The sequence below is a fragment of the Haliaeetus albicilla genome, chromosome 24 (genome assembly GCF_947461875.1).
Source record: "Haliaeetus albicilla chromosome 24, bHalAlb1.1, whole genome shotgun sequence".
Classification (NCBI taxonomy): Eukaryota; Metazoa; Chordata; class Aves; order Accipitriformes; family Accipitridae; genus Haliaeetus; species Haliaeetus albicilla.
Genome location: NC_091506.1, coordinates 15,049,132 through 15,063,413, shown reverse-complemented (window position 1 = coordinate 15,063,413; position 14,282 = coordinate 15,049,132). Strand labels below are relative to the sequence as shown.

The window sequence follows — 14,282 nt, the reverse complement described above, 5'->3', positions numbered from 1 at the left end:
TATTTTTCACCCATGACGATCAGTTCTAAGTGTCACAGACATCATCTTCTTTTCATTCACCAAATCAAGATTCAAATGTGTAAGCATTTTATGATCTCCATGACCTTTCAAGTGGTTTAAAAGTTTAGTTTAATTCCATGGTGATGTTATCTGGCTTATTCAAACTCTGCAGATATGCAAAGGTCATTCAAATAAGATCTTAAGTGCTCTACATTGTTCATTTCCCTAGCATGAAAGAAGAAAACACAGTAACTCACTCCTTGTTTTAGGAAAGAAATGGAAGCGAAAAAAGACATGTCAACAACAGGCGTTAACCCCTTCTATACAGTATCTATCCGGGGTGATGTGTGTATAGCAAGGCCTGGGTAAGGAATCCCTTTCCAAATAGCTTTTGTGCAAAGCTTCAGTTCTTCAAGTTGCCAGTTAGTTAAATCATTTATGAAATATACACACAGAGAACCACGTAGCCTTTCTGATACTATTATTTTCAGTATTTTGCTTCCCCTGAGACAAAAGGATTTCTTTACCTTGATAAAATGGGGGGGGGGGCATGTTGCATAATGCCACGTACCCATAGAAATGAGATGAAACTGCATTTTTCTGTGTTACTGGAAACAAGAGCAATATACATGCTATGAAAGTGAGATGCCACTTAGAGTGTAATCTAACATACTGGAAGAAAAATCCTACCAAATGGTTTAATAATGCTGCCCTATTTTGCAAATGGAAAAGCAAAGTAGGGAGGGAAAAGGTTACACCCCAATTATTCTGGAATAGCAATTAATATGTTTCAGCTCCTGGCCATATGGCTGTTTCACAGACTATCTTTGGACATTCTATTTGGGTATTTCTGACAGTATAGTAGTACCACACAATCTATCTAGCTTTGTATTTTAACTCCCTAAATACAAGTCAGAAAGCACACACACACATACACTCAGCTAAGAATAATCATACAAAATTTCAGGGAAAATATTTTTAATCACTGTTAGAAACAGAAACAGTCATTACTATGTCAGTGGTGCAGGCTCCTCCTTTGCAGCTTTACTGATACTCCTTAGAAACTTCCATTGGTTTGGCAACAATCCCATTAAAACCAAGTTATTTTCTATTTAGTGTGCATAAAAGTGACAGAATTTGGCTGATTCTTACCACTATGATTCAATAATGTAAGCTTCTGAATTACCACACTGTAAAAGCATACTCAATTAAAAACATTAGGTATGACATAATATTATAGAACGCCCTTTCAGAAACTGACAATTTTCTATAACCTGTAAAGATTTGCGCAAGTATGAAGCAATTTCTTGTAGCTTGTGGAATAACTGCTGGCAGATTTAATTTGTTCCAGAATATAATACAGTAACACTATCAGATGTACATTTGCATTGCAGTAGTATAGAAAAATCACTACACTAGGAAGACTAGACTGTCTTGAGCTACAGTAAGCAACATGATGATTTGTTGTCACGTTTGTCATCACAAGTTCAGTCTCATCTTGTAGTAGCTAGATAAATGTATTTTCTTTGAAGTGCAGAACGTTTTTGAAAGCTATGGCACAACATTTTTATCTCCTTTTCTTAATAAAGCTCCTTTGCCTGTTCAAAAGGAATATCCTGAATTACTAGTGTCCCAATATGTTTCTATTCAAGCTTATCCAATTCAACAGTATGAAGCTTTCAGAACAAACAGAAAGAAATAAAGTATATACTTATATACATTTTTGTGTATGTATAACTTACAAGAACAACCCCATATATATATTTAATATATGTGTGTGTGTATACACACCCCCCATATATATAAAGCTTTCATGGTAGAAACAAAACAGTTGGCAAAGCTTACTCATGAAGTGGGATTGAATCATAAACCATTCAAGAGATCCAGGCTGTTTTGCCAATTTTCTGCAAAACAATTATGGCCAGATATAATGAACACTCTTTTCAAAGACTGATAAGGATCACATCTAAATGAATTTACATCTTCAGAAATTCTAAAGCATATACAAAAAAATATTCAGCAAGTAACATTTCTTGATATTTATTAAAATTCTTCTGAAATATATCCAAGTTTAAGCCCAACTTGGTTTAAGAAGCAAGGTATGATTAAAGAGTTTTGCTCAGAAAATTTGACAAAAGGGGACACTCATACAAAAGATGAGAGAAAGTATTACATCAGCATAGGTCATCCTTTTCTTTTTTTGTGAAATCTCCATCCATTACACTGCATCTTCTGTTTCAGCTATACTCAAGTGTTGGACAGGTTAAAAACAAGACAAAAGGATAAAAGCAAAACATTTCCAATTCTAAAAGCCTTTTTATTGTTAAATTTCGGGGGAGGGGGGTGGTGATGGTGGTGTTAAAATTCAGTGTAGTTGATGGGTTTTAAGCCAAATAAATTTCTGCAATTATTTATTTTAGTCAGAGCTGCATCTGCTATTACTGCTTTGGTTAACTTTTTTATGCACCATTTAGTCAGCCAAAGATTTACGAAGTACTGCACAAAATATGAAAGAAATCCAAGGAATTTCTGGAAATTGAACTGTTAGGGCAGAGTTTATAAATCTGCAGAAATCTATGAAGTTTCACCTATTGCCAACTGTAATTACAACTGTGAAATTCTGAAGGAGGGAAGGCAAAACTATAATAAAACTTTCCATGTGGGAGCATTTATGACATTATACTAATTGAAGGACTGATTCACCATCATATATAATCTGTAATGTTAACAGTATCTTTGGAAAATGTATACAAAATTCTAATTGCCCAATGGAATTCTTCATACAGTTACAGCGACTATGAAAAATGGCAAGGAAAAGGACAAATTTTTTTTTTTTTTTTTTTTTTTTACATTTAGGGTTAAATACTCTCATCAACAACCATAAAGAAATAAATGCTCAACCAAACGAAAACCTCGGACGAAAGAGAAAATTGTGCTAACTAGACATGTAAGTTTTTCCTTCATATTCTTCTTACTCTAGATAATACAGAAGGTGAAGTTTGCAACAATTTAACATTTCCCCCAAACATAAGCATGAATCCAATCACATGTACAGCTCAAGGGTGAAGGAAAAGACAATGTGCTGGAATTTGGGGAAGAAACCAGATACTGATAAAGGGAAGAACAAGAAAATATAGAAATGCTTATGAAAATGGAATTACTTACAGTGTAGAAAGAAAAGGGCAGATGAGGGAATTTGGTAGAAAAATCCTACTATTTATCCCTCAGCACAAATACCTTTATATTCAGCCTGTTGATACTCTACTCAGATTTTTCCTAATCAGATTAGCAAAAATACAAAAGCATCTTGAAAATGGTTGTAGAGATGTCTGCTTGTTTGTATCTGCCTCTGGCCTGTGGATGTGCTTCTCTTCCATTATCACACAAAAGTGCTGTGATCTCGATTTATCATCTTAAAACTTCTAAATACACAAAATAATCACATATTCCCTAAATAACACAATGGTATATTAACTATTTTTTCCTAAGTGTTGTTACAATAAAGTGTAATATTTGTATTTACTATGCCCTCACTGACTATTTTAACATATGTAACATTTCTAATTGTCCCCCCACAAAACAATTGGAAAAAGTATACAAAACATTAACAGTTTTGAAGAAAAAAAGGATTTTTTAACATGCTGTCATCCTATGATAATGTCACATCATAAAAGAAGGTGTGGTCTCCTTTAGTAACACTTCCCACTTTACAATAAATGGATACACAGGGTATCAATTTAGATAAATGAATATATTTATCTTAAAGCAAGTTAAATGACAATCATCTCCTCTCCTGTTCATACCTCCATTATTTCATTTGAAAGTAAAAATCAACTCATAGCTGATTTCTCAAAGCCACACAATTTCTAACTAATGCTGCTATTCACAGTATTTGTTTATTAGCATTATGTCTATTATTTTTCTGATACTACAAAGCTCCATTTATTTCCTGTAAAGAAATAAGCACCTTCATACCTTCCCTCACTTCCCAAGTTGAGGCAGCTATGCAACTCAGTATTGTTTACTCTAAAATCCCTGAAAATTTGGTTTTAAAAACTGAACGCAAGAAGCCCCAGAAGCTCAGAACGTACCTTTCACGTTTCCGATATGATCCATTACAATATGAACATAGGCTTTTTCTTTCCCTCAGGGGTTCTTATGAATAGTCCCTTTGCCCAAGTTCTATAAATCAGAACGGTTCAGATTCTGAATAAGTTAAATCTTATCCCAAGAAGACAAACAATATAATACAAAGTGATGGAAATATAATTACTAGCATTCATTTGCTAAAGCTGTAATTTTCTTTTCTATTTCTGCAGCTGGTTTAACTTCGTTTCAGTGCTTTCTCCTAGTATATCCTCTGCATGATGATTTCTCCAAGCTCTCACGAACACTCCCCATTTAATTGATATAGTTGTTTTTACCTTAGGGGTTTTTAACAAATTATGGACATTTTCTTCTTAAGATAAGTTGCACTTTATAAGTATACGTATATAGAAGAATAATAAAGAAGGGGAGAAATGTATCTGCGTAACACCTGATCAAGTGCTTGCTCAGAAAAATTCAGTGGCTTGATCCATTTTTGCTATGCAGAGGACTTAACTTTCTCCCCTTTTTCTCCACTCTTTTGGCCTCTTTATTTCAAGTTTAAGATGACAGTTTTAATTTTAATTTTAAAATTTAGTTTTACTTTATTAGTGTTTCATTTACTACAGTTTTTCCTTGCTTTATGATAATCATTCATCTTTGATAGCAAGTACAAATAGACATCATTACTGTTTCAGTTATTTGGTTATTATTTTCTGTTATTTCTTTCTGTTATTTTCTCAATTTCTTTCATTGAGTTTTGGTTGTTTTAATTTAGCTTTCATTACTGTATGTTCAAATCCATACTGACTGATTTCTTGTGAGGACAGTTTCTGTGGTCCTCACATCAGATTATTGTATATCTGCTGTGAGATATTAATTTTATTACATTAAGTGCTTCTGCTATGTAGTAGAACCTAGTCTACTGAAGTTGAAGAATGTATCAGAGCCAATATGGTATCTCTATCCAAAAGAAGGCTCCTTCAAGAAAAGTAATAAAAGATTTGACAGCCTATTGAATTTTTATGAAGGGAAAAAATGGAAGAAAGAGGAAAAAAAAAATCAGGCTTATTAACCTGGAGCAAAACCTCTTAGCTGTCAAAGGATAATCCTGAGAAGCTTGCCATGTCTTAATTAAACACAACATGGGCTGATAAAATGCAGAGAACCTACCTAAATTCCCTGCTGTACAGTGAATTTCTGCCTAGACATCGAAGACTATTTTGAATTCTCTGCAGCTTGCAAATTGTACTGAACAGTTGTCAGATATCTGCATAATGCATTTCAGTCAAGTCTTGAGAAGCAATAAGCTCATTTGTAAGTATTTTGCAAGAGATGCTTTCCTGACAAGAATGAAATGTTAAGTGGTAACCTTTGCTTTTATAGTGTTTTATTATAAACTATATCAAAACATACTTTCAGGAAAAAAATGATACATCCTCCAGAAGAAACACTGGTCCATATAGGCTGATCTTTAGTAATTTCATTTTTAAAAAAATCCAAACTTGATGCTACATATTAGTGTTATGTAATTAACATACTAATCTCATTACCAGAAAATACTGTTATTTTGATGCAAGTTTTATTCCTCCCCAACATATGATGGAGAATATATTTGTAAGAAATATGACTTTTTTGTGTTTTGACAATCACTGTATTACAGTATAGTACCATGAGGTTTTGCTGCTTTAAGAATGTAGAAAAAAAACTTGGTAAAAATCTGCAGCCACTCAGGTACTTAACTTGGATCACAATCCATTCTTTGCTTGATAACCTTTTGCCTTACTATGCAATATGTTTGATTTCTACACTTTGTACCAATTCTATAATACCGCACATAAATCCTCTTTTAGTCACATAAACTTTGAAGTAAGTTTTGTGATGGATTTGAGATTTTTTTTCATTTAAGACTGCCATGTGAAGAAATGGGACGGGAAATGACTGTGACAAGAACCTTGTATAGCTATGTGCAATTTCAAAATACCACATGCCATGTACAGACAACAGATATGCAGCAAGTACACTTCTCTTTTTCAAGCAAGGCTCACTTCAAAAAATGTTTCTTCCAAAAGAGGCTACTGGAATATTCAGTTAAGTATGTAATCTCTGAACAATTCCTACAAACAATGCTGCATGCAAAAGTTAACATTCATAGGTGCGCATGAGATACCCGAATACAGAAAATACTTCACAAATACTTAAGGCAAATGCTATAAAGCCCAAGAAACTAATTAAAGAGTCTATCTCAATAGGAAAGTAAGATTCACTGTTGTTCTGATACAGTGCAACTCCACTGGAGCAACACACATTTTTGCCACTCATTAATTTGGCTGCAACCCAATCAAACTGATGGAGTTGAAGGTTACAAAAGGAAGACTACTGTAGGCTTCAATTTACATAAATTTGGCTGGTTTACTCCTGAGTTTGTCTTCCTGGTTTAATGTTGTTCAGTAATGCATATGCAATAAGAATAGATTTTCTTTACATTCTTTATGTGCTTCTTGGTGGTCTAAACTGTCTATATTTCAGAACATAAAATTACCAATCTTCCACATAATATTCATTGCAATGTAACAAGTTATACAAAGGCAATGCCTATTAACACAATCTCAAGCATAACTATCATTTAAATCCATAAATATGAAGGGAGGAAATGTGTAATACCCCACACTGAGAACAAAACTATGGTATGTATAGTCTGCATATTTCTTGGCCACAAAGGCAGGTTTTGGGACCTGTGTTCCTCTGCTACATCAGAAGATATTTTAGAAATATTCTAGTGTTTAAAATCTTCTTAGTGTGTAGTAATCTATAATATCAGATATAAACTCTAATTTATGGACATCACATAAGCTCCTGTTTGGGATACTATTTTAAAACCAGAACATGCGGTCCTGTATCAATTGGAGTGCCAAAAAGTAACCAATTTTCTTGAAAGAAGGATTTTGATTGATTTCAACAATCAGTTTATTTGGCATACAGTTCATACATTCATTTCATTAATCATCAAGTATGCCAGCTAAAGATTAACACCATCTCATGCTGGCATTTGATTGCATAAAGTTGATAGTTACTCTTCATCTCTCTGCTTTTGCAGGAAGCAGTCAAGAAAACAAGTATAAAAACTTCCATTTACGTTTCCTAAAATGTATTGGAAGCAAGGCCAAAACTGTTTGGGTTTCCCATTTAACTTCTGAAGACCTTAAAAGTAAGTATGAATTTGAACCCGGCCGGCAGCATGTAAGACATCTTCATGCTTTGAAGGCTGCTGTTCTTCAGCAGTCATCTTTGTTTCAATGCTCACCTGTAGAGCACTTGACAAGGATTTGCTGTTGCTCACCTCTGCAAACAGCTTCTCTGTAGTTCAAACTACTAAACTTCACTAAGAAAAATTAAATACACCTTAAGGACATTCCTGATTTACTTTACTGTATCTGCAATGACTGGATATCTCAGAGGAACTACATACAAGTATTAAGAGGAAGGATGGCGATTTCTGTCTGCCACTGTAGGGTAAAAGGATACACTTTGTCTGAATGTTATTCTGAAAAGGTTTGGGAATCCCTTTCCCCCAAATTAAGTTAAAAAACCAGAGATTAATGGACTCAAACCACACTTGCAGTATATTCAACTATTTAAAAAATACTCCCCCATGCAGCAACAATGCCAAATACTCATCTGGCTACATTCCATATGCAAATCCCAAAGAAATGTATTCTTGGGGGACCCTCTCAGCTGCATTTGTATTGTAAATGCATTTACAAACCCAATCCCAGGCCAAAACCCCATTGTTCTAGCTTCCAGAAGCTATCACTAAAGATGTTGAATTTGATCATTGTGCCAATCCATTTATCCACCTAGAAAACAAGCATAACAATTCTGAGTGTGTAAGTGATTGAAAAATCAATGGGACTTGTTCTCTAAAGTCACTTAAGACCAGATATTAATGGTATTTATGTGTCTGGAGATCAAGACAGACACCTGATGGGGCTTTCATAACACCTACCTCCCACTGAAATCTCATCCTCTTACCTCTTATATGGGCTATTAGAAAGTTTAATTAATGAGTGATTGAAGTGCTTTGTATAGTGTTTCATGATCCTTCGGAGAGACACATGTAGCCTGAAAGCATTTTTATTCAGTCCTTTGGAATGATAAGTCAAGGACTTAAAATGCTGGTGATTAATTTATCAGGAAATGAAATAGAGCCTGGTAACTCTTTTCCTGCAAGCATTCCTACAGTCCTTGCATTATAGAAACAAGTATTATCTCCTCTATTCTCCTTCCTAAAAGCATAAGCACTTTAATATTTTTGGACAAGCAGTAGCAGGAAACATAATCTGTAGATTTCTTCAGGTATTTCACGTCAACTCCTATCATGCCTATTACATTGAATTTTAATATTCACATGAAATTCTGCAGATAAGAATCTGTAAATAAAACTACAGATGTTAATTATGAGTATGGAAGCATGGCAAGTTAGAATATAGTCCATAAAATGAGACATAAAGTCACGAATAGATATGTTATCCACATAAGAGTTTGGAATGCATGGCTAAAGCATCCAGTCCAAAATACAAAAATGCCCAATGATAATATGTAGATTCCATAGTCACATATTTTAAAAATGTATGACAGCAGAGGCAATTAATTTCATATCTAGTGAAAAGATACAGGGAAGATAAAAACACAAGTTAAGGCCGGAGTTTTACTACCTGATGCAACCTATGTTAAAACTCTTCAAATAAAATAGAATAATTGTCTTAAAGTTGAAAGGTTCCCATGTTTCAAAATAGTAACAAATACTGAAAGCTGAAGAAACTTCAGTATTTTTAAAAATGTATATCAGAGCAGGATTTATCTTCAAAGACTCCTTTATTGGTTCTTCAAAAAACATTTTAAATTATAGCATGTACACTAGATAGTTAGATTTCCTTGCCCATTTAAGAAAGCATGTCAATTTATAGGCTGCAGGTAATTAGACTGCCTTAAAATTTATACTATCAGCATTACTGCACAAGGTACTCTAAGTGCAAGGCAGAGAAGTATCCTGCCATGGGACAAAGTAATTCTCCTTTCTAGATTTGATAAAGAAATACTTTAATACAGTCCTTCTCACAATATATAAACATTACATAGGGAATCCTTGTGAAACTGCGGTTCAGTTAAGGGATGTTAGGTATTTTTAGAATTTTGCCTCTTGATGTGGGAATGACACATGACATTTCAGGAGTAAATTTCCAAAGTAGTTTGAAAGAAAAAAAAAAAAAAAAAGAAGTTATCTGGCCAATACAAAGCCAAGTGTGCATTAATGGAAGCAATAATTTTTTTACAGTGTAGGAAGTCCTTTTACACAAGTTACAATCTGCTTATTTGCATTTAATTATATAAAAATCTTGCACTTAACAAAATATGATCCTTCAAAAATGGCAAGGTTTTCAGGCATTTGATAAAGTATTACACAAAGTAAAATTATTCTGGCCAACTTTATCTATGGTGTAGCTGTTAAAGAATTAATTTGACATGTTATATGCAAGCCAAACCAGTTCTGCTTCAGATATAAAAAGGACAACAGACTGTTCAATTCAACAAAGATAATTCAAAGTTACAGAGCAAAAGGAGTATAGATACTTACATGTTTTATGTATTGAAGCTACAATAAGATTACTGGTCAAACCAAGAGCAAAGGTACATTCCGGTTAACACCTTCCTCTCTGACAAAACCCACTTAAATACGTTTTATTTTTTCCATTTGAGTCTTACGGAACAGTGTATGTGCTAAAGTTCTGTGTAGTGAGGAAGCCCAGTTTTTGTCTCATGATGCACATATACACATTTATTTAAAAAATAATTAAATTTGTAATATTAAATTAAAAAATAAATGTGCATCCCAGGGCAGAATGTAAATGTAGGTCTCTTGAGGATTTTGGTGAATCAACAGGCCATTTGATACATTCCTTTACCCTACAACAGGATCAAATACATAGTATTTTTCTTCTTGAACAAGTAAATGAATGATTAAATTTCTTCACTTAGGCTAACCAAGCCATACTCTCTCCATCCTCAAGCCTCTGCTGCCCTCAGACATCTATTTTGTGCAAATAAGATGTAATATTTGGGTTAAAAATGGTTTAAAAAATCCTAAAGTTTAATAACTCTTAACCAGACCTTCAAATACAGCAATGCAAAAACTATGATTTCTCCCTGGAAGCCAGAAGGGGTAGCAGTGATCTTAATGACTAGAAGTTATGCAAATGCTCCCATGCATGGAGGCAAGAGTTCTGAAAACAAGGAGTAAAACGGCACATCAACAATATAATTGGTAAGTAGGGATGAAGAGTGAATTCAGAGAGGGCTAAAAGGTGACTTTGCTCCAGCTACCCTGATTCTCACTTTTTTGTTAATGATACCAAGAATAAATAAATGCAGTTTTACCAAACCACAGTGATTAGCATGTGATTAACTCTTGATTCTGTAGATGTTTACTGTAGAACTGGTATGACCTAAACAAAAAAGTGATCAATTTTCTGCAGCTATCAAAACTGAACAGTGATGTAGTAGTACGATTGTATTATAGCCTTCCTGTAATCTACTGTAATGTATGAATTCTCTGTAACATTTCATGTGTATTCATTTACAAACTGCATTAAATATAGAACAGAATTAAACATAGAATATAGGGGACACTTTTATTCTGTTACTTTGAAAGCATTCCCCTCTCCCATAATGCTACAGCCAACAACCTGATTTTAAGAGTCTGAATTGCTCTTTAATATTAGGGTAGCTTTTTGAAACAAACTTGTGATTAATTATCTATTAAGACTGCACACTGTACCCCTCAACCCCATCCCATTCTGGAACCTCCAGTTCTCTATGTGTAGAACATGTTTTCTAGATGGTCTTAACTTGTAGACAAAGAACAGAACAGTACTGGTTTTTTTCCAAGTCCTGAAACCACTGTGATTAACATTAAAAGGCCTATTTAATCTTAATTCTGATATCATCACCTCAGGGAGGGTTCACTATGAACAGAAAAACAGCTTTACCATTTCTGTTGACATCTTGATAAAAAGCAGGCTATAGAGTAGATTGGCAGGTACAGAATTTAAAAATTTTTTACAGCTTCAGATAGCAGCATTTGATCAACTACTATCAGCTTTTTGAAATAACCTGTTTTAACACTTGTCTAGCAGAACACTGTTGTTTTATTTATAAAATATTTTTAAAAAAAGAAATCCAAATGGACTGTGAAACTTGTAGTTTCAGAAAAAAAATGGTTTAGAGTCCTTTATAAGGTGATTTGCTGTATGACAAAGTTAAACTTTTAGAGAGATGCTTGAAACTATATTGCCACCTGCTGTCTCAAACAAAAATCAGGAGACAGGTCTGGTTGGCTATATTATTTAAAATTCTGCAAGTATAATAGAACTCTATTGATTTGGGAAATCCATTGTGAAGCAAGGGATGAAACATAAATTTTAAAATTCTCAGGAATGATTTAGTGCCCACTCTCCCTTTCTTTTGCTTAGCCATGACTGGTCCAGAAAAAACAAGTAAATGAGAAGGAAATCACCAGTGAAGATTGCATAGCTAATTATGCCCTGCTCACCATAAAACAACATTCTCTTGCAGCTCTTATCACATTGTGATGATATACATACAGCTGGGATGAAATCAGGCATATGAGATTCATGAAAGTGAAGAGCCCCTTATTAAGATGCAATGTTTTGAAAGAGATTGTGGATACTGCAAGCTGACTAGGAAGGATAAAATGCTTCAGTCTTCTCTATCTCCTCTAGCAAAGAGGTAATCGTCTACAGGAAACTAGGAGTTAAGTCTCTCTACAGTAATGCTACATTTCAATGAATTAAGTTTTGGGAGAAGCAGGATGGTGAAAGAAATAGAGTAGAGGCTAAGTTTTTTTTAACACCTTGAGTGTTTTGAGAGAACTAAACAGAACATAAGTTAATTGGTATATAAATTAATCAGAAGGGATTATGAATACCAACAGAGACCCCCACCAAAAAAAAAAAAGAAAAAGAAAGATTAAAAGATGTACACTGAAACGTTAGACATACGACTACTAACTCAAGCATCTGGCAAAAAATAACCCCCAAAGTACTCCATTAAATTAAAAAAAATGAAATTGCATTAATTAAAAGGGTATAGCTTAAAGCAGTATTTCTGGGACCGGGTTAGTAATAAAAGAAAATAAAAACTTGCTGTACAGAACACTACAAAAATTGCTCTTCTTGGACAATAGATAAGGAGACACATGCTGCCTGTTTGAAATGTTTTCATCCAAATTAAACAGACAACGCCCTTCCCGATATATAAGAACCCGATTTCAGTGTTGTTGTGGGAAAGCATTGCTCAACAGACTTTGATAAGCATGTGTTTTGTTTTGTCTCACTTTTATCAAATTTTCATTCCTGGACTTAACGATGATCCTACAATATATCAGCTAGACAAATTAATGTTCAGAGATTATTCTTGATGACATCCCAGGGAGACTCAGAGAGTAAGAAATTCAGAAACACTGATATAAGGCAGCCAAAAACGGCACCAGTTATCAACAACATATCTTGTATGTTCTGTGCTTCACAAGACTTCATATGTAGTCCACTACTGAGAAAAACTCCAGGTTTTCTTTTCTTTTCCTCGCCTGTTCTAGTCCCTAAATGAAAGTTTCAGACTCATTAGCTGATGTATCAATCAATAAATACCATATAAACAGCTGTGAAGCAGAATCTGAAAAACAAACATAATTTTGTCTGATGATTGACACGTTGATTTTATCTAAAGAAAAATGAAGCAGTTCAGATAGCATGGCAGAGAGATTTTGTGTGCACATTCAACTCAGCCTCATTGCTTGTTTCTCCATTATTGCTTATTTGTTTTATTTGTAGCCTGAAAAGGGCAAAACTTCTATGACTATCAGCTGGAGTAAGCACTACGGGATCCAGCCCTATATATCTATGGTACCTTTGGCCTGAGAAAATTAACTACGTCTAGAAGCAACACTATTCAAGATGAGTCTTAAGGTCTTAACATCCATTGAAATGAAGGATTTCAGTACGCATGTGGCTTTAAGCGTAAGTTTAAATGCCATCTTGAACGGTAAAATATCTAAACGGGCTCTGAAGCATTTTACTGAATCTGACTATACTCTTAAACACAGCCAAGTCCTCCTTACATAAGTCGAAGATGTTTTTCCTAAAAATGAGGCAAAATGTAGATTCATTTACTTTGCATGTTTACATCTCCCGTCATTCAAGAAGCTATACCTACAAAACAACAGACTGGACGGTGCTTAACGTTCAGCTCCTAAAACGCTTCTCAGGAACATCACAAATGGGCCACGGATACCCACCACCACCCAGAGAAACCCACCAAACACAGCGACGATCGCAAAGGGCTGGATCACGAAGTCCAACAGGACTGTCATGCAGAAACCACTGAAGTAGCCCCAAGTAAAGTAAGCCCCGAAGGGCCTACCGAATACAACTACCCGTTAAAACCGGCCGAAGTTAAGGACGAAAAACGTCCTAGGAGGAGCCGGCCCTCACCCGGCGCCCCGAGCAGAGGACGCCCGCAGAGGCTCCGCCGCCGGCCACCTCCCCCGCCCGCCGCTGCGGCCGCACCAGCGCGGACACCGGAGCGCGGCAGGCAGGCTGGCTGTCCCGGCCGACTCCTTCCCTCCTCAGCTACTGCCCGCTTTCCTTCTCTGCTCTCCTGACGAGATTCCGAGGTCGCCGCGCCCCGCACAGCACCAGGACCCCCGGCGGGCGGGCGAAGCGCCTCACCCGCTCGAGGAGACCGCCCGCCTGCCGCCGACAGCCATTTCTTCCCCCATCTTCAGCCACACGCCCCTCTTCCCTACCTTGTGTCTGCTTTCTCAAAACCACACCAGGGGAAAAAAAAAAAAGGAAAAAAAGAAAGGCGAGGGAGAAGCAGCCACCCTCCCAGGAAAAGTGGCCGCTCCGCAAGCAGCAGCTGGTTCCGACACCGCAGAACCAACCGGGCCCCCGCCCTCCCCCCCCCCCGCTGTAGCGCACCCATCTTCTCTCCCTTCCCGCCCGACCTTCCCCCCGGCCGTCCCCCTTTCCCCTCGTCCCCCCGCAGCCGCTTGAGCGCCGGGGATAATTCCCCCGTAATTGCTCTGCACCCTCGGCGAGGCCGCCGGCAGCAGCGGC

At 36.0% G+C, this 14,282-nt stretch overlaps 1 protein-coding gene across 1 annotated transcript in view; it reads right to left on the bottom strand.

Annotated features, from left to right (window-relative positions):
* Positions 1-14,218, bottom strand: part of ERC2 (ELKS/RAB6-interacting/CAST family member 2) — a 556,068-nt gene extending 541,850 nt beyond the window's left edge. The window contains exons 1-2 of the transcript XR_011329694.1: positions 13,970-14,218; positions 4,092-4,182 (exon numbers count right to left, since the gene is read on the bottom strand). The gene's annotated coding sequence lies outside the window, so the exon portion shown is untranslated. The remainder of the gene's footprint in view (positions 1-4,091; positions 4,183-13,969) is intronic.
* Positions 14,219-14,282: the final 64 nt, after the last annotated feature.